Source organism: Coturnix japonica, chromosome 2, assembly GCF_001577835.2.
Source record: "Coturnix japonica isolate 7356 chromosome 2, Coturnix japonica 2.1, whole genome shotgun sequence".
Classification (NCBI taxonomy): domain Eukaryota; kingdom Metazoa; phylum Chordata; class Aves; order Galliformes; family Phasianidae; genus Coturnix; species Coturnix japonica.
This window is the reverse complement of record NC_029517.1, coordinates 99,228,453-99,255,155: the sequence shown is the minus strand read 5'-3', so window position 1 is coordinate 99,255,155 and position 26,703 is coordinate 99,228,453. Positions and strand designations below refer to the sequence as shown.

The following is a 26,703-nucleotide window of genomic DNA, read 5'->3' as shown; positions in this document are numbered from 1 at the left end:
AAACACCCAGTGTTGAGAAGAGGTATATGATCAGTTCTATGATATCCAGAACTTTCTATTTCTCCTTGACACAAAAGATGGCTTAGAGTAATTTGTATCTGGTAGGATGAAAATAAATGTACCACAAGATCAGCTTGTCTAAACAAGGAATTAATGATGAATCTCTAGAACAAGGAAGGATGCAGAAGATGGAGGTATGGTCAGGCTGCACAAGAAAAACATAGGAACATTAACCTGATATGCAGGTATGGTGTTGAGTAAACCAAAGCTTATCGGGAATTGACACTACAAAGTTGAATCAAGTACAACAGGAAGAACATCTCTCACTACACAGGAATAAGCTAATAAAGCAAGATATGTGCTTGCTGAAGAATGGAACAAACAATGTAGTGAAAGCAGATGCAAGTAAGGCTGAAGTACTTAGTGATTTAATCAGTCCGGTCTTCATCAAAGAGGCTTTTGTCTAGAGGCAGGGTGCAAGGAATAGGGAAACTACCGGCAGGAAGTAAGGATTGAATTAGGGACTATTTGCAAGAATTTTACCCTTACAAGTTCTTGATGTGTTTAGAGTGTTAAGAGAACTGTATGATGACTTTTCAAGGTTGTGGAAACTGCAGAAGGTTTCCAGTACTTAGAGGAAGACTCTACCCATCTTTAAAAAAGGCCAAATAATGAAACAGGGAACTAAAGGCTAGAAAGACTCAAAAGCCATTATTGAGTAAACTCAGGGAAAAAACAGTGTTTGGGGGTAGTATGGATTTTAATTTTTGACCAATTCAAACACCTTTCATGATGAGACAACTGTATTTGTGGTTAAGAAGAGCAGGAGATGTTATCTACTTTGTGCTAAAAAAACTTGCTAAATTGAATCTCCCACATTCTCATATTAAAGCTGTTTTAATAAGGAAATTGAGTCCAAAAACTGAAAGGGTAGGAGCTAATGGGTCATATGCTGCCTTGATACCTGTGATGTATTGGGTTACTCAGAGATCTGTCCTGGAACCTGTCATATTTTATAAATGATTCGATATATATTTGTCTAACTACTGTATGCTGACAATAATAAATGCTAATAAAACACTGTGGTATATTAGCAAAACAATAGCTATTAGCTTGAAGAAATTAATTTCCTTTAACTTGGTACTAATTAGTCCACGTCTAGAATATTGCATTCAATCCTGAGTACCCCCATCAACTGGAATGAGTTCAGTGGACAGTGACTGAGATGACAGAAAATGCCCTATGAAGAGACTTTGACAAAGCAGTTTGTTCTGAAGAACAGAAGCCTTCAGGAGACCAAAAAACAAAAACAAAAACCAAACATGTCTAGGCAGAGAATACTGAAGAAATATTTGTGCTAAAGCTTTTGAAATAACATTTTCCTTGTATGTGAATAGTGCTTCTTGTCTCCTAAGTGAGCTCACCCATTCTGATGCATCATTGAGCTAGATTTGCTGAAGACCTCTAATGAATCCCTAAATGTTGGAAGACATTGCCTTGTAGATATGCAGCTTGTATAATGTCGCACTATTGAATAAAGATAAGCTACCATTTTCGTACAGGTAATAATGAAAAAATATCGATATGAACAAGTATAAGCTGATAGCTTGTGCAGGTCTCTGATCCTCCTGTGTATGTTGGAATGGTCTCTCCAGGGAAGGATTTATTGACAACCCTCCTAAAATGTAGACAATTTACTGAGTACAGGTATGCTGTCAGGAAAGGAAACATTGAAATGGATGGCTTATGAATTCCAAACCATGCCTTTTGTTTCATTTGTTGCTTCTTATGCCCTTTTTGGTCTTTTTCTCTCCTCAGAAGAGCTCAGAACTACAGTGCAGTCAGGAACAAGTGTGTTACCAGCATGGTGACGATGGGAAAAAGAAATAAGGATGTGGATTGTGAAAGCTACTGATAGGTAATTGGAATCTCTTTATTTTGCACCATTATGTTCTGACACAGGAAACAATGTTTCAGGGAAGGCCTACTTGGGAGTTAAAGTGAATGAACAGAAATGTAAGCAAACTAATGGAACTCCAGGCTAACAGGAAATGGGTGAACAGGAGTCACAGCAATGACTGCGATAAGTAAGCCTTGCAACAAGACCAGCTTTGATGCTTTATTTATTCATTCTTATGGTGGATTGAGAGAATTGGGTGTCTTGAAATATGACACAGCAAAACCTTTTTTTGCTTGCATTTGAAGAAACAGGCCTAGACAATGGGTGAAGAAGCTTATTCTGATTGTTTCTTGTCACTTAAGATGGAGTGAAGCAAAGCAAATAAAAGCAGTTGAAATCACAGCCATCAGTGCAGTTAACAGGGCAGGAGCAGTCAGTTGCAAACTTGAAACTTGAAAAGTACTAAACCATAGAAGAGCAAGATAATGGAGACCTCAGCTAGTTTACAGTTAATCTAAATGGGTATGTGCTTGGGCTATGCGGAACTGTATCCCTAAAGAGTTATAAGGCATGGAACACTATAATCTCCTGGTATTGGGTAGAGAGAGATAGTTCTTTGAAATCAATATTTACAGTTCAGGATTTATCTATCTGAATACTTCTTAAAATGCTTTTATTTCAGACTTTAGGAAAAATTAAATTAATGCTGCTCATTGCTATCTCTTTGCAAGAGTTACTTAATCATATTTAGACCTGTACTAGTGTCACATTAAAGTATGTCTCTCTTAAAAAGTGCTCAAAGCACTTTTGGCAAATAAAATACACGTAATGCATGTACACTGACAGAGGGAAAGGAAGAAGCAGAGACTGCCAAGGACAGACAAGGCAGTGCTGAGAACATTTATTGATTGGAAACAAATTAGGTTTTTTGTTTTGGTTTGATATTTTTTTCTTCTCCATATTACATGAAGTGGTCTCTGTCTGTGTGTAATTTTTACTTTTTAGTGCAATCTGCACCTGTGGCCTTTGGACTTAATGTTTATGACAGATGGACTAGACTGTGTTTGCACCATTTAGTGTATAATCCTTCTGTATGCATCTATGCCATGGTAGGCAATGGCACTGGCCCAATGGGCATATTTATTAGTGCAGACTTCCTATCTACTTCCATTGTTCGGTTGCAGTGTCCTTTGAGCCTAAGGGACCTTGCTTTGTAGTGGGCCCACCTACAAAATATTGTTTGGTATTCATGCCAGATTATCTGCTGCAGACTCTAGTTGTTTTTTCATTATTTTTTTTTTTAAGTACTTCAGTGCATTTGCCAACTAGAATGCTTAAAATGGATCGATTCCATATTGTAAATGCTCTTCTTCTCCTCTCAGCCTGTGAGCTTTGTTTTGGTATATACTTGTTAGCTTTGTTTGCTAGCATCAAGATGCTTGATTAAAAGAGAAAAGAAAAGAAAAGAAAAGAAAAGAAAGAAAAGAAAAGAAAAGAAAAGAAAAGAAAAGAAAAGAAAAGAAAAGAAAAGAAAAGAAAAGAAAAGAAAAGAAAAGAAAAGAAAANAAAAGAAAAGAAAAGAAAAGAAAAGAAAAGAAAAGAAAAGAAAAGAAGAGAAAAAAAGGCTGCTTCTTGCTCAACTGGCTATGTCTCTGTGTCTTATGCTACCTGAGCAACCACTATATTGAAAGCAGAAATTGTTCCCGGCAAAGTAATGGTCCTCATAAAGCAAGGTGTAATGAGTGCAAACCTGTCTGCAGTAGCCTGCTGGCCCATGTCTGGCAGCCTGGAGCTGTGCAGCGTGCTCCACTTCTGCTGACTTCATGTGTGACGTGTGTGGAAACTGGTTATTGCTGCACAAGAAATGTTGCCTTCCGTATCAGAAGAACAGCAAAACTAATGCCAAGCAAATGGAAAATGCTGTATTGCTTAGATACTTGAAATGTTAGGTGATAGAATTGTGAAGAAAAAAAAAAAAAATTAAAAAAAAAAATAGAAGGCAGGACAGAAATGATATACTTGTATACTTGCAATCTCAGAGAACAGTTTAGTATTGCATCTTCTTCATATAGATGTCACAGTTTCATGTGATGTGGTATTTTCTAATATCTATAGTAGAAACTCAAAACATCTTTTTGTTTGTAGCTGTTTTAAATTTGGCATACCCGTTTTTGAGTGAAAATTTCAACTCTAGAATTTCCATACAGAATGTATGACAGGAGGAGGACTTGTGAAGAAAGTTAGAATCCATTTACAAATACTCATGTAGTATGAGTTCTTCATTCACTTTCAATGCTGTTGTAAAGTTAGCAGTTTAGAAGATCAGATACTCAAACTGTGGTGGTGAACCTTACTATAGGCGAAGGGCTCTCTATTTTAAATTCTGGAGATGATTTTAGAATTTGTTATTGAACTTTGAAAATCTCATGGTGGTTATATTTGGTAATCATCTTTCACGCTTTCTTTTTATTTTTACCTGTTCCTTTAATGATAACTGAAATAGTTTCACCAGTTTTGCACATATTGAAGAAATCTGTTTCAGAATGCAGCGTAGAAAATGTGCAAGCTTGTTGTGGGCAAATCCTGTTTAATACCCTTCAATATGAATCAACTGTGTGATGGTTCTGATTTTTTTTTTCTGAATTTGCTGTGGCATTTTCACATCTTTCCTGATAGATCATTGCCTACCTACTCACTGAAAAAGTAGTTTTTTAAGTTGTTTTTCCCTGCTGCCAGTCAATGTGATGATGAATTCTCTTCTTAAAGTAACCGTAAAAGCTTTAAAATTTCTTTCATTTAAAAGTGTAAAAGCTGTTTGTAAACTTGTAAACTGAATTTATGCATAGCTTAGCTAAAATCATCTTCTGTCACTAAAACCATTCTCTCATGTTAGTTCTCTGGTACTGTGGAACTCCTTGTGCAAGGCTTACTACTTATTCTTACTAGTATAATTTCTTAAGAGCTGCAGTCTCTTTCCTTGTCTAGACCACAGGAATATCTTTCATTTCTCTGGTAGAACAGAAATCCACTTCTGTGGACTTTCAGAAGGCTCTTGAAAACAGTTGTTTAAAGCCCATGTCCTCTAAGGCCTTGATCAGTTTTGCATGTAGCTTTGTGATCATTTGTATTTGCAAAGAAATTTGGTGGTGTGTTTGGGATTTTCTGTTCTAGATAAGATTTTCATACTGGGAGCAAATTAAAGTACTTGCACTACCAATGGCTTTCCAGAGTCCAACCAGAATATTTAGCCACTAACTTCCAATATGTATAGGATTCGATTATTCTGATCCTTAGAAAGACACAATCACAGTGCCCCTAACCTGCTGTGGGGTTCCACTAATATCATTAATCTGAAGAATCATTAAGCTAACCAGCTGTTCCGTTTGTTTGCTGAACAGTATTTGTTGCTGCTAGATCACTTGTGAATTCTGAGGGTCCTACAGCAAAATAAGCTGCAGGATACCCAGTGAGGCACACTGGGCATCTTCTACCGTGTGTCATAAACTACAGATCTGTAACTTTGTTTTCCACCAATTTTCTTTCCTAATGTGACTACACATATTATTTAATGCAATTACATTGTTCCATCTTTAAAGGCTATTTTTAGTAATCTAATTCTGATGCTTCACACACACAGGTTAGAAACAAATTGGTTTAATCTGTATTGCTGTTCACCATATCTACACCTTGTAAAACCAAGGAATTTCTTCACGGTTGAACAGTAAATATCAGAATTAGAGCTTGAAGTGTCACATTTGATTGCTTATGTGAGGTTTTTTTACCAATATAATGTGGTTCCTCTAAAAGTTAATCTCTCAGGAAGCATACTTGTGGATAATTGCTTCCAGTTGAAACTTACAGAAAATAAGTATTGCACTTAATTTAGGAATAAATAGTATTAGACAATTTCTTTTGTGCACATTTATATATATAAAAGAAATAAAGTATCTTGTTTCCTAGCTTTGAATTCTCGCACGCAGCCCCAAAGGTCTCCCGAAGCGAAGTTCCTTTAAACATCTGCCCCGGTGGCACAGTGGTAGGAATGCCGCATTGCAACACTGGAGGGCCCAGGTTCGAATCCCCCCTGTGGCGCAAGTGGTAGAAGTGCCGCTCTGCTACACAGAGGCTCGAATCCCGGGGGTTGGACTTGATGATCCCTAAGATCCCTTCCAACCCGCACGAGACTATTATCTATTAGTATTATTATTATCTTTATTTCCTTTTCACATGGACTTTATTCCAATCAAATAATATGAAACCTATTCTTATAATAATGCAGTTATTCATAAAATACAAACAGCAAATATCAGAAAACTACAAATACTGGAATAACAGATGTTAAAAGATAACAATGAGTGTATTTGTAGGCAGATTTATTTTTTTTTTTTTTAAATTTCCTACAATATCCATTTGTTTTGGTTAGGGGTCTTTTTGTTTAAAGGCTTCCAGTTTTCATTGGTCCTACATTTTTATTTTGATACTGACTATGACAAAACTGTGCATATATAACCATCCTGTGTTCACTTTACTCCTCCACTAATGGTGGTAGTTCAAGCTGCTTCCTGGGTAAAGTGGTAAAGACATCATTTACTTCATTGTCACAAGAAAAAGAGAATTAGAGCTTAGGGTTGAAATCCTAATTTAAATCTCTTTTTACTTAATTTTAATGATGATATGGGATATGACACATGAAGTTTTGTGCTGCCAAGGTGCCTTCTGAATACTGGACTCTGTGGAAATGTATAGCTTTATCACTGGGTAATGTGAAAGGGGAGACTGTGAAGTAGTTGGAATCAGTTGACTCCTGGTATAAGAACCAGTGTATACAGAACTTAAATACACTCTTAAGCCAAGCAGTCAGGTCATTTTTAAATCTGTCCCCATGCTCATCTTCAGTGGTAGAAAAAGTAACTTTTCATATGTTACTCACAGGTGAACCTCACAGCACAACCTCAGCATGCACCTGTGATCTGTTTGGCCAGTGTTGAGTATTATTTCATACATCCCCCTCACTGTGCTGAATACTTTTATTCTGTTTCCTGGTCGTGTTTCCATTCCACCTGTTAATACTGTGATCAGTGAGGATGAGAGAATAATCCATCTTTTGTACAGGTCTTATTTCTGCCTTCCGTCTACCTACATGTTTTCCCTAAATCCTGTGATTGTTGGTTAAGTGGCAACAGAGACAGATGGAGATTGTCACACCTACATACAAATGATGAAGAAATGATGGCTGTTGGCCACTGACTTGCAGTGAATGAGACATCTTTAACTTCTACATCAAAGCATCTCTTTTTAAGGGTAGTGTCACTTTCACTGGTTGCTGAAAATGAAAAAAAGATTCTTAGCAGTCATGTACCCTATCACTGATTCACTGTGTTACAAGAACAAGCCAGTTATGCATCAAAATTATCCCATAAGTCAAAAACAGTGAGAGACTAAGGAGGTGTTTAGTACATATCTAAAGTGTCTTCCAAAATATAATATATAGAAATCAAAAATGAAACGTATTTCATGTGAGATAAACTTTTAGGCGGTCATTGCTGTATTGACAGAAATCTGAGGATAATTTAGACTGTAATGTTTCCTTAACTGGGGCTAACATCAAAATTAACTTCTTTTTAACAACACAAATCTGCTACCTGATATTTAACTTTGTAGAATATATGTTCCCTTGCTTCTGACTATTTTGTAGTAGTTGATTCTATTAGTTATATTCTGGATGACTATAATGTCCACATCTTATTCACACACAAAAATGAATAAATAAATAAATATTTAAATTCAAATGAGTTCAAATGAATGACAAATTTATAGTTAGTTATTCTTATTTTCTAATAGTCCTCTCATCTAATTCCTTATCTCTTCTACTTAAATTTCTAACTTCTCATAGGTTTTTGTCTGATTCTTCCTTATTTTTATTTTTCTCTTTCCTCCTCCTAATATTCATTTCTAACAAGATTTTGTGAGTCACACTGATTCCAGGCAAACAAGCTGCTGTACTGTAAAATAAATAGCCTTGAAATGCTACAAAGTAAATCAGTTGCCTTCAAGATTAAGCTAAAATGTTTGCTTGAGCTTCACGTCTGAACATCCTTCCACTTAACCAGATGATAGCAGAGTTTTTGCCAACAAAATATATCTTTACTAAACCAGGGCCATCTTTCAATAAGAACAGAGCAGTACACTGCCCTCTGCCATCAAAACATGCCTCTAGCCCTATTTATTTATGAGAAGCTTTGTACTGGATACAAACTGATCATGAATGTTATCCAGCTTTATATAAAATATCACATGGTATTGGTAATCTGATACAGGGTTTTAAATGGATAGCTACATTGCCAGCTTTAAGTGCCAGATATTTTTTTCCTATCAAGTGTTATAGCATGTACTGCTAAGAAATACTCTAACCTTTACTGAGGGTATGTTTCCTGTTGAACAATTACTATTACAAAACATTTCTTTTGCCTTTTAATTTTATTCATCTGAACAAAATAAACTGTTTAGTGTTCTCTGGTGTAGCTTATTGAAAATAAATTGCTGTAGGAAGAATAATCAGCATTTTACTCCCTGGTCCAAAATGTATTTTTTCTCAAGCTTGTATTTCATCTTTTTCTTTCTTTTTTTTTTTTTTTTTTTCTCCTGTGATTAACAAAACAGCTATACTTCATAGTTGAAGTTCTGTAGACCCCTAAAAATTAATACCATTTCAGACATGAAATACTGGCTTTTTTTGAACATATTCTTGAAAAAAATCCAATTTGATCACCTACACTTGTATTTGTAAACCTAGAAAATCAGCTTTATTTGTGGATTAGGTACATAATTGACATTCACTCCACGTAGGCATGGAAAAATCTAACCTGGTGTGAGAAACCTGAAGTGTGACTAACATCCTGAATTTTTGCTTTGCAGCATTATCTAGAGGATGGATGAGCATTAACAAGGAAAATCTAGTTTTTCTTTCCCAGAGGGCACTTTTTTTTTTTTTTTTTTTTGCATTATTCTAGCTGGAATGCTTTATGTGTTGTATCACTTTGATCTGAAAGCTAAAATCTGATGAACACTTGTTTGAGTGTTTTAAAGGGAAAGACAGTAGCTTTGATCAGTCCCCAGGATCGTTAGTTTCTTAAACCATTTTAGGAAAAGGTAAACAAAGATTCTGGAGTTGTTCCATGTATGTTTGAGGGAAGGAGAAATGATTATTTTGTGCCTGACTTGACAAAGAGCAGATCTGTATGAGAAAGATTATGTCAGAGGGATCACTTGAAAAAACAAAGAGAACCTATCTGAAATTTTTGTACACAATTAGATATCAGTGTACTTAAAGGCATCTCAAGTTACCATTTCTCTAAACCAAAAATTATAAAAAATTTAAAAATATTAATTTGCAATTGGAGTAGATTAAGCAGAGATGCAATGTAGACTGAGGAGCGGAATGAGGCAGAACTGGTAAGGCAAATAGAATGCTGAAATTTGTTTTTTATGATTCCAGGAGAGAGAGAAAGCTCTGTAGTTCTGAATGCTGCCCAAGCTTCATGCATTAGAGAAACTGGATAGCTTGACTGAGTTTGAAAGTGGTGACATTAATGGGAAATCTAAATCTTTATGTGCATAAAGCCATGAGGGTTCATTCCGTGAACAGCTGCTAGCCAATAAGCCTTTTAGTAAGCCTTTTGGAGACAACACTGAAAATCCAGAGCTAACACTTTCACCACTGGATTTGTACAATGCGTTCTTAGGAATAGGGCACCTCCATGTGGGAATCTAAATGTCTCATTCTTTTCAAATCGTTATTTCCAAAATGCCACTGCTTCACTTAGTTCCTACTTGAGAAGTTGTACAATATTAAGGCAGTTAAATGTGTTTAAACATAAATTCATATTGTTTCAGTTTCTAATTTGATTTTTCAAAAGGATATCTGAGGGAAAATGACAACTGAGTATTTTCACTTTCTTAGTGCACTATATGTTCTACAAGAACATATTGTGTGAGCACTGAATGATGTAGATAGTAACTGAAGACCAGTAGTGGTGCTTCACAGTGTATCCATGAAAAACCTTCCCTGAGATATTTTTCTTGATATTGTATGTTTTATTAGCAGAGACTTTGTTTGTACTCCACTTGCAACTTGCACAGTGGTTCTGATTAATCCAATGTTCTTAGACAATACAATTATTGTTTCATAAAGATTTACTTGTAATTTGTGCAATTGCTGAATTACATGCTACTACCACAAAATCATAGAAGATCCAATCCATGGATTCCATGGATTGGACGGGACCTTAAAGATGTTCTGGTTCAGCTGCCTGCTGTGGGCAAGGGTACCTTCCACAAAATCAGGCTGCCTAGGGCTTCATCCAACCTGTCCTTGAGCGCCTCCAGGGATAGGGCACCACAGCTCCTCTGGGCAGCTGTGCCAGGGCCTCATCCTCTATGTAAAAAATTTTCTCCTAGTATCAAACCTAAATTACCTGTATTTTAGCTTAAAAATGCTCCCCCTTGTTCTATCACTATCTGCTAGTCTCCCTCCAGTTTATAATATTCCTTTAAGTACTGCAAGCCTGCATTGAGATACTTCTCAGTTTTCTGGCAGATGGTAAAGGGTTACTTCTGCCATTAAAGGAATACAAAAATTACAAGTGCATTCTGATTTTCGCACTAAGAGAATCTTAACAATTAAAAATGTAGCCTTGGTAAACCAGAGGAAAATAGAAGTGATTTGTTTGTAATGTATATCACTGAAGAAATACAATCAATGTGAAAGTAAAGTGTTGAAAAGCTTCCTTCTCTCTTTCTCTGAGAATTTTTCTAGGTAATTAAGGAAGTGACTGCCAGTTGCAAACAATGTGTTTGTTGAACAGTAGTAGAACTTTCCATAGAAAGAAATACCAATTTTGAAGATTTTTCTTCTTGTGCATTCAATACAAAGGGCTTTTGATCCAGGGCTTAAAGACAGATAAACAAGTGTGAACTAAAAAAATTCATCTAAGATATTTTAAGATGTAATTCATTTCAAATTTAGTGAAAGCAATTTCAGTTGTAAGAATTTATAGGTCTTGTGTATCAAGACCCATGTCCTGACCAAAACACAAGAAAAAAAAAAAAGATATTCCACTTTAATGAAATCACAAAATATTTCCTTGACATTTGATCCTCATGCCTAATAGCATTGTCTCATCTTTTAGACAACTTAGCTAATGCTAGTGTAATCAGAGACAGCTCTTATGCCCTGTGATTTGGAAATATAACAGTTAAGAATGTAACATCCACATTTTTTACTTAATTTTTTTCATTATATTTTGAAGTGTCAACATTGAAAAAGTGGTTTAAAAAAAAAATAGAAACTATAGCTAAGTGACTTATGCTACTGAAACTGAATTAACAACAAAAATAATTGTGAATATACATCTTCAAAGGAGCTGACACATTCAGTTATACACAAACAAATATACAGTTTAATGCCATGCATTAGAAATTTCTACCATTTAATCTAATTGCTATAATTAAAAGAGTAGGAAATAAAAGCTTTATTCAGAGTTCTATCATGTATTTTTGTGCTTTCTTTTGGATCCCTGTTTTGCATATTGTATGCAGTTAACATGAGGTTGCTCCAAAAGTAATGCCTCCTATCTATTTCCATGAAAAATACAACAGATAATAAGAGCACAATAGTACTATTTGACAGATCAAATTCTCAACTATAAATGTTTCTCACCATAGTCACCACCATTAGCTATGCATTTTTGCCAACAATGAACAAGAGCCTGAATGCCATGCTCATAAAAATCTGTACCAGCATAGGTGACCCACTGTTGCTCCTGTAGAAATGAACCACCCATCACCTCTCTCTGCTCACATCCACTGTTCAGTTTCCATAAACATTCATCAATCCATGAGTGCATTTACTTCCACATGGAGGAATTCAATGACACGCCTTTGCTTCATACACACTTCCATGTCAAATGCTATTCTGTCAGACTGCCTCTCTGCTATCATCTGTCAAGTGATAACTAAATGTAATGGGATATTAGTGGGAAGGTTCAGCCTCTATTGCCATACCACCAATATCCACTTCTGATGTTGTCAGCCAATGCAATAAAATAGGAGGCATTAATTTTGGAGCACCCATCATCTTTTCTTCATGTTTGTAAAGGGTCTTGTCCTATTAATCTGCATTGATCTTATTTTATTTTGCAAATTGAAACTTGCTGTGTTTAAATTGTGCTGTAAGGAAGCTTTAATTATTCAATTAGATGGTCTGTTCACATTTTACTCTATATTTTATTAGTCTAAGTGTGGTAGCTTGGATTTAAACCAATACCTACAGGTACCTTTTCAGCACAGTGCTCAGGAAATTAACCATGGAGCTCTCATTAGCATTAATGGGTGCTTAGTGGCTAATTTACTGTGCACCACAGTTAAAATATACTCCCCAGTGTGCTCACCAGGCTGTGTGGGAGATTTCTTCATACTGACGGCATTGTAATTGTGTTTTATTAGTTCAAGCTACAAATGAAAAATTTTGTTTCCTCTGCTATTTGTGCCTAACTCTGATTCAAAGAGAAAACGTACACACCTGTGCTCCCTTTTAGCTGTGGCAGTAAGATAATTCTATCAAGGATTTCTTGTGAAAAGGATACAGTAGAAGGAAGATGTGCAATCAGTGATTCTAATTTCTTATTAACCTGCAAGACAACAGAGAATATCCTATTTTTATGCTAACTATTGAACACTAAAAACATAAGTTTTCAAGTTAAGTATTCAGAAATGTGTAATGTTGTTGCAGTTTGGTTTAGGCTTGATGTTTATGTGTTTTCAGTTTAAAAGGGAAATCAAATAGAATCAAATACTCACAAACTTACATGTTTATGAAGCTGGAGTTTTCTCTGTCAAAGTGATAAATTCTCTGGCATTCTCACTTCAGACAAAATCTTAAAAGAACAGTAATTATATGCAAGAAATCTGTAAAGCATGGGGAAATGACTGAATGGAGAATCCTCTGTTTGGGGGAACACAAAACTTGTGAAAATCTTTAAGTACAAGTAGGAACAAAGCTCACTGAGTTTAATATGTGTGTGTATACGAGACAGGCAGAGAAGAATATTGTGTGGTTCCCAAAAATCATGGTGAGGAGGAATGCAATCAGGCAGAATCAAAATGATACCACAGAATTGTAGAATAACAAGTCAGTAGCTTCATATGAAATTTAAAAGTAGATTATTTAGGCCAATTTCTACTTAAATAGTGTGATTCTATCAGAAAAGAACTTGGAAAGTGTTGAATACATATGAGAAATGGAAATAAATGGCAAAAAAGTAATAGCTGCTAGATTGTCAGAGAAATCTGTTTTCTATCTTGGGGAAATAATTTTCTTGTTTTCTGGATAAGGTAAATGCAAACTGATCTAATTTGTTGGGACTTAAGAGAGACATGGGAAATTGGTTACACTGAAAAAGGGGATTAATATGGAATTCTAGAGTGCATAAGGAATGGAGTAGAAGAGAGATGAGCAGATGACACAATAAATTTTTGCAAGTGACTAGGGTTAGGCTGCTCAGAAAGGTTGTGAAGTCTCTGCAGATATTTAAAACATTCCTTGTGCAACCTACTCCAGGGGACATGCTTTGGAAAGGAAATTGAGCTAGATGATCTCCAGAGGTCCCTTCCAACTCCTGCAACTCAGTGATTCTGAGGTAAAAGTGGACTGTTACCATCACTAATATATTAATAGTGCATCACTTTGCATTGCTACCTTAATGACAGTATAGATCCCAAAATGCTATTTTTCAAAAAAAACTTCTTAGCTAGTTTTTGTTTTTCTAACATATTTTTCTCCACTATGTTTATAATGTCACTTTAAAGAGCAGGTACTACAGTTAATCTCATGTCATGAAAGTCACGTAGTTGCAGAATTTGCAACAGCTATCATTCTAGTACACTATACTCCATAGCATCGGTGATCTAAAAATACCTGTTATTTTTGTGGGTTTTATTTTTTTTTTGTTTTTTTTTTTTTTTTTTTGCTTATTACGCTAAGCATCTTCTCTTTCATTAAACAGATACATGCTGAAAAACACTACTGTAAAGTGACCTACTTGTATGTAACCTGAGCCAACGTCACATCAGAAGCACTCATCAAAAATGTTTTGGAGAGTGCTTTGTATTCTAATACCTTCTATAAATGGGAGTAGTAAAACTAAGCTTTAGTAGCTTTGTTTAAGGCAGACAACATGATTGCCTACAAAATAAATAAATAAATAAATAAAGACACAAAACAAAAACAAAAAAAACCTTTTATTTTTATTTGTTCCAGATATGCTTACAGAATATCTTAGTAGAATCTGGCAGTATATTTATGATGGATATCTGCCCAAGGATAACTAACAGATTTATTACAGTCTCCAATAGTGGATGAACTGTAACAGATGCCATAAAGTGAGTGTTTGGGATAAAATATGATATATCACAGTTGGAAGCCTAATGTCTTCTTTTCATAGCTATATAGATTGACTGTACATACTGGTTCACAGCACATAGAAAAAGGTAGTCATGGTTTAACTGGGAGAAGGTGATGAGAGATTTTTTGTTCTGGGAATAAAGTAACTTTTGTCATAAAGGCAGAGGAAAACTGCAGAACTTTCCTATCTTTCCCTCCCTGAGGGTAGTGTCTGTTGCTGTGCTCCAGCTGATATCATGGTGATTTGTGGCTTTTAATAGCAAAAAAAAAAAAAAAAAGAAAAAAGGAAAAAAAAAGGGGGGTGATTCAGTGAGCAGTGTAGCTGTAGGCTTCTGCTATATTTTGCTGTTATGCAAATTATTAGAAAGACATTTCCACCATTCATTTATGTTATTTAAACATTGTCAATCTAACAATCAATCAATATTCGTTAATAAAACTGAGCCAAGTACGGTAAGATAACTAAAACTGATTTTTCAGAAGGGTGGTGATTGTAGAGTAGGCCTGTGTGCAAAGGTGTATCCATAGCTAGTGGAATATGCTTGCCTCCATTCCTTCCAAGTGAGTAAGTCCAAGTAGGTCCTGCCCTTCACCAATGTAAATACAAATTAACAATTTCAAATATTCAAAGGCAAAAATACAGAAATCCTTATCCCACCGAGGAAAATGGAAATCTACTCACTGCCTGATGACTCTTCTCATTAACAAAACAACAACAAAAATAAAACAAAAATGAAAGTACAAGTGAGACCTTATGTACTAACCGAAGATCAGGTCCACCTTCAGCCATTAAAAAAAAAAGAACAGAATGAGTGCAGTTTTTGCAGAAAGCATCAATCTTTAGCTGTTTAAAGAGGTGGAAGTGAGTCAGTACACTTAATGAAACGCAGAAAAATGTAGCATGAGTCATCATAGTTTGTTAATTCAGTTGGATACTAAGGAACCCTCAGGATCAAAAAGCATATAATGAACCTGGTATTGTTATGCTTACTAATCAAAAGTGCAGGACTATGTGATGTACTAAATCCCTTGTTTGCAAATAGAAAAAAAATAAATAAAGATTTGATCTCTTAGTGTGAAATTCAAACATTTATCCATCAGAAAACATTCACCTAATTAAATTGAAGCATAATGCAGAATTAATTTAAATGTAGCTTGCTCTGAAGGTAATGCCTGCTATTTATTTCTGTGGAAGATACGACAGATAAAAAGAGCACAATAACACTATTTAAAAGAGCAAATTCTCAGCTACAAAATACTAATTTTCAATCTAGTCACCACCATTAGCAACACATTTTTGCAAGTGATGATCAAGAGCCTGCACGTTATGGTCATGAAAATCTTCAGCAGAGGAGGTGACCCACTGTTTCACAGCTGTTATGACAGCATTGTTGCTAAAATTCACCACCTACAACCTCACTGTGCTCACATTCACTGTTTGGTCTCCATAAACATTCAGTGCCAATAAATATCAGTGGGTGCGATTTTTTTTCCACATGGAAGAACTGAATGATGCACCTTTGCTTCATGCACTTAAATGTCAGACTCCATTTTGCTGGACTGCCTTTCTGCTGGCATTTGTCAAATAGCAATAAAATGTAATGGTATATTAGCAGGAAGGTTAAATCTCAACTGTTATACCACCAACCTCTGATGTCATGGGCCAACATAATAAAATAGGAGGCATTACTTTCGGAGCAGTTGCCCCACATAAAAGGTGTATTTCTCTAAATCAAGACATTTGGCTGCATCTACAGTTTTTTCAAACTGGTGAGTTTCTACTTCACAAATACAAAACCATAATGCTTATGTTGCAATTTAAAAATAATAGTTTAATATATCTGAAATTTCCCAGATCATTATTTGTTTTGATCTTGCCCCTTCCTCTTGTTTTGTTCACTGTGGACTTCTCTTGCTTCTTCCTGTATGGAGTTAAAGGGAAATGCAAATTTTCTCATAAATCTGATTCGGTATTTTAAGAGTGATCGGTCTCGCTTATAGACAATACTGAGCATACTTTTCTTTGGGTTCAGCCATCCAACTTTGTTTCTGTTTTATGGTTCTTCAGATAGAAGTTGATATTGGGCAACCTATGTTGATGCAATACGCGCAGAAGGGACACAAGTTCTATTGCAACTTTTTTCCTTTCAAAACAATTGCCTAAATGTTATTCCTATGTTCAGCAGTAACTTAAACATTTTCTAATCTGGTCTCATAAGCACCTGATAAATCTAGAATGTGGAAATTGTTGTGTAGGAATAATGCATAGTAATAGCTTGACTTCTCCCTTGCTCTCCTCTGTAACCTTGTAAAAGTCATGCAAAAGTTTTATATAACTACAAGACAAGCAATGTGTAAAACTGGATGAAGTAGTGTGCATGAATGTACTGAAAACCTTTGATGCAAAACACTGGAGGGGCTTACTATTATTGCTGTTTTTGTGATTTTGTTTTTTTGTTTTTTTCAGTAACAGTGGTGGTGAAGCATTGAAACAGGTAGCCCAGAGAAGTGGTAAAGTCAGCGTCCCTGCAGGTTTATAGGAAACATGTAAATGTGGCTCTTAGAGACATGATTTATGAGGATGAGTTGATGGTTGACTATATGATCTTAGCGGTCTTTTCCAACTTTAATAATTCTGTGATTCTGTACTAGATACACTGATGAATGTTTAGTGGGTCTCTTAATTCTTGTTTAAAACATATTTACATGCTCTGCTGCCATCCTGCATGGACAAACCTTTCTAATTTTGGAATATGGATTGATTATGAGCTGTGCTATATTAGTGTGTTTGGTGTACAGGCTGATGGCACATTTATGTTGCTTCATTTACTTCCTAGACACATCTTCATTTACAGTTCGCATATCTTACTTGGGCATATTATTATGCTGTGTGATATGCATGTCTTTAGATTGTTGCACACATCAGTTTCCTGTAAAATTTGCCAGCAGGTAGGTGCCTACATCTTGAGTGCTGTTTAGAGCACCTTATTTGGCTTAGGTTTTCCTTTTTGATGTCAAAAAAATAAATAAATACTTAGAGACTATTGCAGTCAGGAAACATAGATCTATTTATAATTTTTCCTTTCTTTTCTGCTTGCACCTGCTTAACCTTCCCTCACCACAAAATGAATAATAAATAATATCCTTTAATACAAAAAAACAATGCAGGCAATCTCATATTATGTCTGTATAGCATATATGTACGAGCTATAGTCTCAACAATTTTCTGCTATAAACATGTGCATCATTTACACATAACCACAGATCTGTTGTGTTCTTTCCAATGAGCAAGAGAACCATTTTTCTGGTTATATAAGCTAAATGATGCTGTAGCTGCATGATATGACACAAACATATCTCTTGTATATTTACAGGGAGAAGGATATAGTCTGGTTTAATTATGCAAAAGTATTTATCTCTCCCCATTACCATATCTGAAAAGTACATTTCCCACTCCCACAGTTAAATGTATTCTCATATCAATTTCTCATATGTAGTGTTCAGCACAGTGCTTTACATTTTCAAAGTGCTTTACAAACATTAACTAATTAACTAATGCATGTCATTATGGGATTTTGAATCTTGGATGTCAAAAGGCAAAAGACAAGGCAACCACAGTGAATTAAATAAAGTGCAGATTAAATTGCCATCACAGCACCCCCTACATAGCAAATTCCTCTACACCATGGATGACGACTACTTGGCTTGTACTGTTGTTTCTTTCGTCTTTTGGGAAAGACCTCAAGATCATCCAGTCCAACTGTCACCAATATTTCCTACTAAACTATGTCCCTCAGTGTAACATCTAAACATTTCTTGACATCTCCAGGGATGGTGACTCCATCATCATAAATATATTGGACAGGCCCTGATGCTGACCCTTGGGGTACAGCACTCGTGACTAGTTGTCTGCTGGATTTAACTCCAACCACCACCACTTTCTGAGTCTGGACATCCAACCAGTTCTTTACCCAGCAAAGATCCTTACCTGTCCAAGTCACAGGCTGACAGCTACTTCAGGAGAATACCATGGGAGACTGTTGAAGGTTTTGCTGAAGTTTAAGTAAACTACATCAGCAGCCTTTCCTTTGTCCATCATGTGGATCATTCAATCTTAGGAGATCAGGTTGGTCAAGCAGGACCTTCCTATCATTAGTCTAGGCCTAATTCCCTGCAAGTGCCATGTGATCTCTCTCAAGATGATTTGCTCCATAACCTTCCCTGGCACCGAGGTCAGGTTGACAAAACTGTAGTTCCCTGGATCCTCCTTACAGCCTTTGTTGTAGATGGGACTCACACTGGAAAATCTCTTATTCTCTGGGAAACCCTCCAGTTTACCAGAGACGATGATAGATGATGGAAAGTGACTTGTTTTGCCTTTGTCAGCTCCCTCATTGACCTCAGGTGGATCCCATACGGCCCTATGGACTTATGGCAATCCAGGTAGAGTAGGAGGTCTCTGTTTCCCCCTGAATCATAGGGAGTTTATTCTGCTCCCCATCAGAGTCTTCCAGGTCAGGGAGTAGAGTACTCCGAGTATAAATGGTTTGACTTTTAAAGACAGGCATAAAGAAGGCATTGAGAACCTCAGCACTGCCTTTATCCTCAGTGGTCATGTTCCCTGCCACATTCAGTAAAGGATGGAGATTCTCCTTAGCTCTCCTCTTAGTGTTAATATATTTGAAAGAAAACTTTGTTCCCTTTTGCCCCAGCAGCCATGTTGAGTTCAAGCTGAGCATTTGCTTTTCTAGTTTTCAACCTACACATTCTAACAACTTCTTTGTACTCTCCTCAAGTTGCCCATCACTTCTTCCACAAAAGGTAGATTCCCTTTTTCTCCTGGAAAACCTCCCTGGTTATTCACTTTGGTCTTCTTCCCTGCTGGTTTATTCTGTGCTATAGGGGGTACCCTGCTCCTATGCCTTTTCCTTCCTGAGGAGCAATAAGACTTCCTGGACCTTTCAGGACTGAATCCCAAGGGACTCTCCCTACTAGTGCTCTGAACAGTTCAGTGTCAGCCCTCTGGAAGTCCAGGGCAGCAGTTTTGCTGCCCCAGCTCCTGACTTCACTAAGAATCAAGAACCCTAAGATTCTGTGGTCACTCTGTTCAAGACAGCTCCTAACCTCCACATCTCCCACCAGTCCTTCACTGTTTACAAACAGCAGGTCTAGCGAGGCACCTCCTTAGGTAGGACTACTACATGGTAGTCTGGTTTATTGATTCATTGAGAAATTCATATTGCTCACTAGGTTCTAGTAATAAATAAAAGACCATAATACTTTCACTAAAGGAGAAAAGGCAGAGGTAAAATGGAGAACAGAGAACTGAGAATAGTTAGATTTCTAGGTGTGACCATTAAGACAATCACTGTAGGTCATCCTTCCATTTGTCTTTTGTTATGACTAGATCAAGGCAGGTTGCTGATATTTTTATAACATGGTCTTCTAACATAAAAGGATTGAAAGTAATTTGCTGAAGCTATTTAACAAGTTTATAGAATATTTTCTGAAAAATTCATGTTTACTTCAGATTTTTTTATATATTCTACACACACACACTCAATTTTTCAGTAATCTTAGGGGACAGATTTAATAGGTAAGTAAAAGGCATTTTAATAACTGCTGGATAATAACAAAAGTTCTGACCATTTAAATTGATTTTGTGCCTCAGTATTAATAATTGTGCAGCTATTATGCAGCTATTAATGGTGATACAGTTTTAATAATTATAGCTATTGCAATGAATGAGGAATCTTTTTCTCTGTTTTAAGGAGAAATATTATAGTATCGTTTATATAAAATGGCAGTTTTTGCTCCTCCTACAGACTGTATATTAGCATAACCATACTTGTCTAGTAGTAGCATTTAAGAGTAGCTTATTGTTGTGAAAGTGTTCCTGACAACAGTGCCAAGTTGCCTTGTAGTTAATGTGAAGGGGCCTGAACTATAAATATTTTCATGACCTTTGTGAATGTAACCAGATTGCTAATTTTAAATTATAAGTATTTTAAAAGGTTGTAAAAGCTGGATTATGCCACTGATAATTTGCTATTAACATTTTTTTTTTTTAAACGTATGCTCAAGTGATTAATCACTTGTCATGAATCTCCCTGCTACATAGTGCTCCCCCATCTGTCTGTCTTGTTGGCATGTTGTATAATGCTCTAGGTGTTACTGTAGTTACTCCCTTTCCAGAAATGAAGCTAGATGGAAGTCCAGAAAGATTTCAGAGAGGTAGGGGGTAGAGCTCTATCAGGAAATAATACACTGTCCATTGGGTTTTTATACAACAAACCTTTGGAGACAGGGATTGACTTTTAATTGCATGCATAGTGCCTTGCAAAATGATATTCTTGCAGACTTCACTGGTCACAGCTGAGGTCTACCACAAAACAAATGATAACTATTCAGTTTAGTTCATGTTCCTCACTTTAATCTATCTTATCTTTAACAAAAGGCAGTAAGTCAAATTTGTCCTTATACTTTGTGGCTAAGAAGTAGTTATCTAGTGCAAAGTTTCTAAATAAGACATTTCAGATGCTAAAATGGAATCACTTTTTTCCAGAGATAATTAAACTTTTGTAGGTTGAATTGGTCCCTATCTGTCAGATCTTGAGGGAGAATTTTATAATCAAGTCTTAATGATATAAATATCTATGCTTGGTACCTTCAAGGACATCTTTCTCAGCTTCGTGATTAAAGGTATTATCACCTCATATAAAGTAGGAAGAAGAGATGAGGTGCATGAACATGAACTGTGCATCTGGGGCTACTTTAAGGCAGAGTAATTTGTAAAATCAGATAGTAAAACCAAACTCCCCTGAAGCTTTATTTGGCAGTTTAGAAAAAGACTGTTTTAATTCTTCATGTCATAAATCCACATCTACTGTATATTCCTAAACCACGAACACAGTGAGACGTTTAATTCACTGAAAATAGTCTGAGATTCATGCAATGACTTCTATCTTAGAAGCACGTGGGTAGATGTACTATTAACCACATACCTACCTATTAAAAAATAACATCATTTTCCTTTGTTGGATGTAGCTTGTTCTTTCTCATTACTGTAACCTCTTAAATTAACAACTGAGCAGTCATCTTGCCTTTTTGGTTTTGTACACTTCAGAAAATCTTGCCTTGCATTTAAATTAATGCTTGCTCCTGTATACAAACACTTCCTTAGCAATTTCCTGTGGGTCGTATTTTGTATGTAATTCTGTGGCACCTACCATTTTGCTGCTTATCACTCCTAAGTGAAAAACAAAAACCAAACAAACAAACAAAAAACTCCTAGAAAACAAAACTCTTGTTCAGTCTGAAGAAAAAAATCATAATCATGACAAACCCATTCACAACTACCTCTGCGTTTCTCCCATCATTTTTCTACTCCATTCAGGTGAAGTGAGCATGCAAACTTATTTTTTACCATTTTCTTCCTAGAACTGTTCATTCTGACTTAACAACCCAACATGAATTAAGATGGGGCACACGTATACATATTTTAAAGGGGTCTGTTCCCAAAAAAAAGATTAAAATGAGGTACCAAATGTTTAGTCAATTGTTAGACTCTTTGATTAGATTCAGCAGATCAATAGCTGTTATTTTCATGAAACACTATAATCAGGACACCTTTCTGTTTGCTTATCACATATATATTTGCATTTATATTGTAATTTGCCTTGCAATTTGTGGCATAATCATAAAGAAACTATATGTTTCCTTGATACATAGGGTCTCCTACAGTTAGATTTTCACTATTCATGCTCAAATAAACTGTTTGCATTTCAGCAGGAGAAACCAAATTATTAATTGGAACTTTTTAAAAGGAATTCCAGAACTTTTAAAATAAACTAATTTAAATATGTCTGTGTTGAATACACTTACATCTCAATATGACATCCCTACTAGTTATGCTTTTTAAGTCTGATTATGAAGTATTTAAAACATAAAGAATTTTATAATTGATTAGATTGGGGCAATAATTACAACCAGCTACAATGGACCTTAGCATGAACCACAGTCACTTACCATGAACATCATTGAATGTCAGCCAGACCATATCTGGAGACCATCTAAATTTCTCAAGAAAGCATTTTCTTCGAGAGAGGGATTTGTTGCAATCAAAGACTACTCTAGGAGTAGAATTCAGACAATCACAGAATTATAAAATGGCTTGGGTTGGAAAAGACCTCAAAGATCATCTGATTTCAATCCCCCTGCTATGGGCAAGGTCACCAGCCACCAGACCGGGCTGCTCAGAGCCACATCCAACTGAAACATCCAACCTGTTCCAGTGCATCACCACCCTATGTGTGAAAAACTTTCTCTTAATATCTAACCTAAATCTCCCGACTTAGTTTAAAATCATTCCCCCTTGTTCTGTCACTATCCACCCTTGTAAGTCATAGTAGCCTCTCCTGTTTATATGCTCCCTTTGAGTACTGGAAGCCACAATGAGGTCTCCCCAGAGCTTTCTCCAGCTAAACAATCCCAGTTCCCTCAACCTTTGTTCATAGGAGAGGTGCTCCAGCACTCTGATCATCTCAGTGGCCCTCCTCTAAACCTGTTCCAAGAGCTCCACATCCTTCTTGTGCTGGAGGCCCCAGGCCTGGATGCCGTGCTCTGCATGGGGCCTCACAGGAATCGAGTATAGGGGGGCAATCACCTCCCTATCCCTGCTGGCCACCCCTTTTTTTAATGCAGCCCAGAATACTGTTGACCTTCTGGACTGCAAGTGTACACTGCTGGCTCATGTCCAGCTTCTTGTCCACCAGGACCCCCCGGTCTTACTCTGCAAGGCTCCTCTCAAGGATATCTTCCCCCAGTTTGTATAAATACCTGGTATTGCCCCAGCCCAAGTGGGGCTACTTCTCCTACTTGTTCTTTGTCCCTTTTATTTTTTTTTTTGTCCCTTTGGATGGCTTCCCTTCCCTCCAGTGTATAGCCCACACTACTCAGCTCAGCTTGGTGTCAGTGCTTTTGCTGAGAATGACTTTCTAATGAAAGAGAACAAACAGCCATCAGACCCCATCTCATTTGGCAGGACCAGTGTTAGGCCTCCCTACTGGCTAATTTTGATTGGAACCTGCACAGTTCTACTTTTCAAGCATGTCTTCAACAAAAAACTATGTATATTTAAATGTAAAAGTGTAAACAGATGGGAATTCCTATGCCTGTTTACTAATACATGAGGGAAGTTGTATTCATTCTAGAGCTATAAAAAGGTGTGGTAATAGTCAAATTTCTAAGCCAGAAATTGTTCTGCATAGATTAATGCAGAAATGCTCCCTCTACTTTTTCAGAGATATCTAGCATGCCTTCAACAGTCCCCGCTAACTGGAGTATTAAGTTGTGGTATAAATATTTAAATATTGAGTCACTTGAAGAGATGGTGCTTTATAAAAAAAAGTCAGTTCAAATTTTTAACCTGAATTAAATACCAACTTTAGGTTTCCTGAAGTTATTTTCTTGCTCTCTTTCTTCTCACAACATATATATGTATATATTTTAATATATATATATATATTTTTCCACTCAGTGTCTGTTAGAAAATAATTCCAAAATGTCAGTTTGATGTGATACAAATCTTTGATTTTATGGGTAGGCAATGGTCTTCACATTACACAGTTACATCATAAAAGACTTCCAAAATATGCCAAGTCACCTTTTGAAGATCAGATGTTGTCCAGTGGTTTTCTGAGGAAGGGTAACTGAAGTTCAGAGCACTTAGCTAAACCAGATTAACTAACTGTGAGTGCCTTCCAACCACATAGTGTAAAACATGAACAGTGAGGTGCTACAGAATCATAGTTTGAGCTGAAATATATAGTAAAATAAAGGAGAAGCACAATAATGGAGGTAAGGAGTATAGTATCATATTTGGAATACAATGATTTGAATAGTTCAAATAAAGCATGCAAGAACTTTGCAGAAACCATGAAAGAAAAAATCAATAGCTGGAACTCTAAAAACATTTCCACACTTACTTTTTGAAGAGTTTTTGCTTTTAATTATAAAATTAATTATAATTATTACTTAAAATATTAAATGCATTAGCTTTAATTTATAATTTCCTTTGTAGGAGCATATGCTGGGTATCTGCCTACTTGTAGCTCTTTTCAGATAGGTCTCTCCTATTTTACTCTTTTTATCATTTTAATTGCAAGATGAATAGTACAGATTACAGATTTTTCCTGATTAGTGTTGCTGCTGAAGCATTCACTCTTGGAATACAACTGCAAGAAAATATTTCACTCCATCTTTAGGACTGCTGGAATTAAAAAATAAATAAATAAATAAAATTGTCATTTTGTAAATCACTTAGAAAAACATTTTTGTTTTGCCAGATCTTATGTTTCGTACAGACGGCATGCACCATGCTAACAGTCAAAATACAGTTTCAATGTAACATCAATATTTTATACACAACCATTCCATAAGCTATAACCTTGCAACTTAAAACAATGATCTTCTGTCATAATAAAGATAATTAGGCATGAGCATTCCCATTCTGTTCATTTTTGATCTCCTCCTACTCTTTGTAAGTGAGAATGTTAAACTGTGGTAATCCATATATAATATGGTAAGAATGACTCATGGCAGTTGTGTACTCTGATCAACCTCGTTACGTAAGATCCCTTCCAACCCGCACGAGACTATGAGACTATGATACTATGATACCTAATATGCATTTATTTTTCCTACCAATGAGAAAAAAGATCCAGAAAAGGAAAGATACAAAGAAAAACAATCTTGTGTTAAATTCTTCAGTTCATCTTAAAATCAGTGATTTGTAAGAAATTTTAATGTGGATTTGAATGCTGTTTGGGTGTTTAAAGAAATTATATCACATAGGAGAAAATGAATATACATTAGAAATAGAAGGACCCAAATAATTTTCTATTTCAGTTTTCATATTTTGAACAAGGAAGTGGGATTTTTGTGGGGGGAGTGTATGCCCACAACTGTGTAAAGGAGGATTTTGGAGATCTGGTGTTTGCCTTTGTAGATTGTGAAATTACACACTAATTACTTGTATTGATGTTCTCAGGGTATTTTCCTGTATAAAGCCTGTAAAACTTTAGTAGATAGCCTGCATTCGGTGAGAGTTTTCACTTGTTCAGATTTTAAAAACTCCATTTCTTCAGTACTCGTTTCTAAATCAGGTTTCTAAAACCTAATTCATTGCTGTTGCTTTCCTTTGGACTCTTTCCAATTGATCCATATCTCCCTGCCAAATACTCCATGTGATACAGCCAGAACCAAGTAGAGTGGAAGGATGACTTCATGAATGTAACATGACATCCTATTTGTACACTGACTCTCCATCACTGTATTTATATATCACAGAGTGTTTGCTTTTTTCTTCACACCACTGAGGTGCTTTTAAAAAATGTTAATCTTTTATCCTCCAAACACTTAGTCATATGACTTAAATTGACTGAAGTTCAAGGGGACAATTCATGTGCATAGAGCAATGCTCATACTTAAGCATTTCAAGGGTCAAGGCCAAATATTCCTGTCAAGAAGTTGTTATTAACTAAACTGAAGAGCCAAGTTGATTCAAATATGTAGTAAGCAAACAACACCATTTTCTAACATAATTAAATATTTTCTGATTTTCAATTTGGATATGAGATCGAAATGTACCATTGTATGACAAACTAAAACTAGTATTCTGCATCACTAACCTACTGTTACCTCATGGAGAGAGGGGGAAATGACTTTCATTTTTACTCTAGTTTTCTATTCTTTTTTTGATAACTGGAACATATTATGCTTCACTGACTTACAATGATTTATTAAGATACACAGCAACACTTCCAGAGTCATAATGAAAGCAGATCAAATATTACATATTTTACAAAAATGCTTCTGATATTCTGGTAATAGATTAAACAACAGGGTATTACTGAAATAAATTGCATCTGTTTTGAATGAGCTTCTAGAAAAAAATTTAAAAAAAAAAAATCTAGTACTCAGTTTCCTTTGATTTTTTTTTTTTTTTTCCACAATGCAATTCAATATATTTCAATAGTTAATAGTAGCTTTAGTTCTAATTGTCAATTTCTTGCTTCATGCTAACTCAGAAATTTGGATACGTGTTTTTGTAAATATCTTGTTAAGATTTTTATAGTCACAGACAAGTAGCTTTTATTTTAACTACTCATTTTCAGAATAATTCGTTCAAATTTTCTTCTAAAATGGTTTTTTTTTTGTTTCATTTTGACATTTTTTACCCGTGCAACTACGAAAATAAACATTTAGTTAGAGGTACTGCTACTGAACTGCTTTTAAAAATGTTTGGTATATAGCAGCTGACCCATCATGATGTGATTACTCA

The 26,703-nt window shown here is 35.8% G+C and overlaps 1 protein-coding gene across 2 annotated transcripts in view; it reads left to right on the top strand.

Moving 5' to 3' along the window:
* Positions 1 to 26,703, top strand: part of ST18 (ST18 C2H2C-type zinc finger transcription factor) — a 183,715-nt gene that overhangs the window by 6,378 nt on the left and 150,634 nt on the right. The window contains exon 2 of one of the 2 annotated variants that reach the window (XM_032442723.1): positions 1,819 to 1,918. The exons of the other annotated variant lie outside the window; for it this stretch is intronic. The gene's annotated coding sequence lies outside the window, so the exon portion shown is untranslated. The remainder of the gene's footprint in view (positions 1 to 1,818; positions 1,919 to 26,703) is intronic. 2 annotated transcript variants of the gene reach the window in all.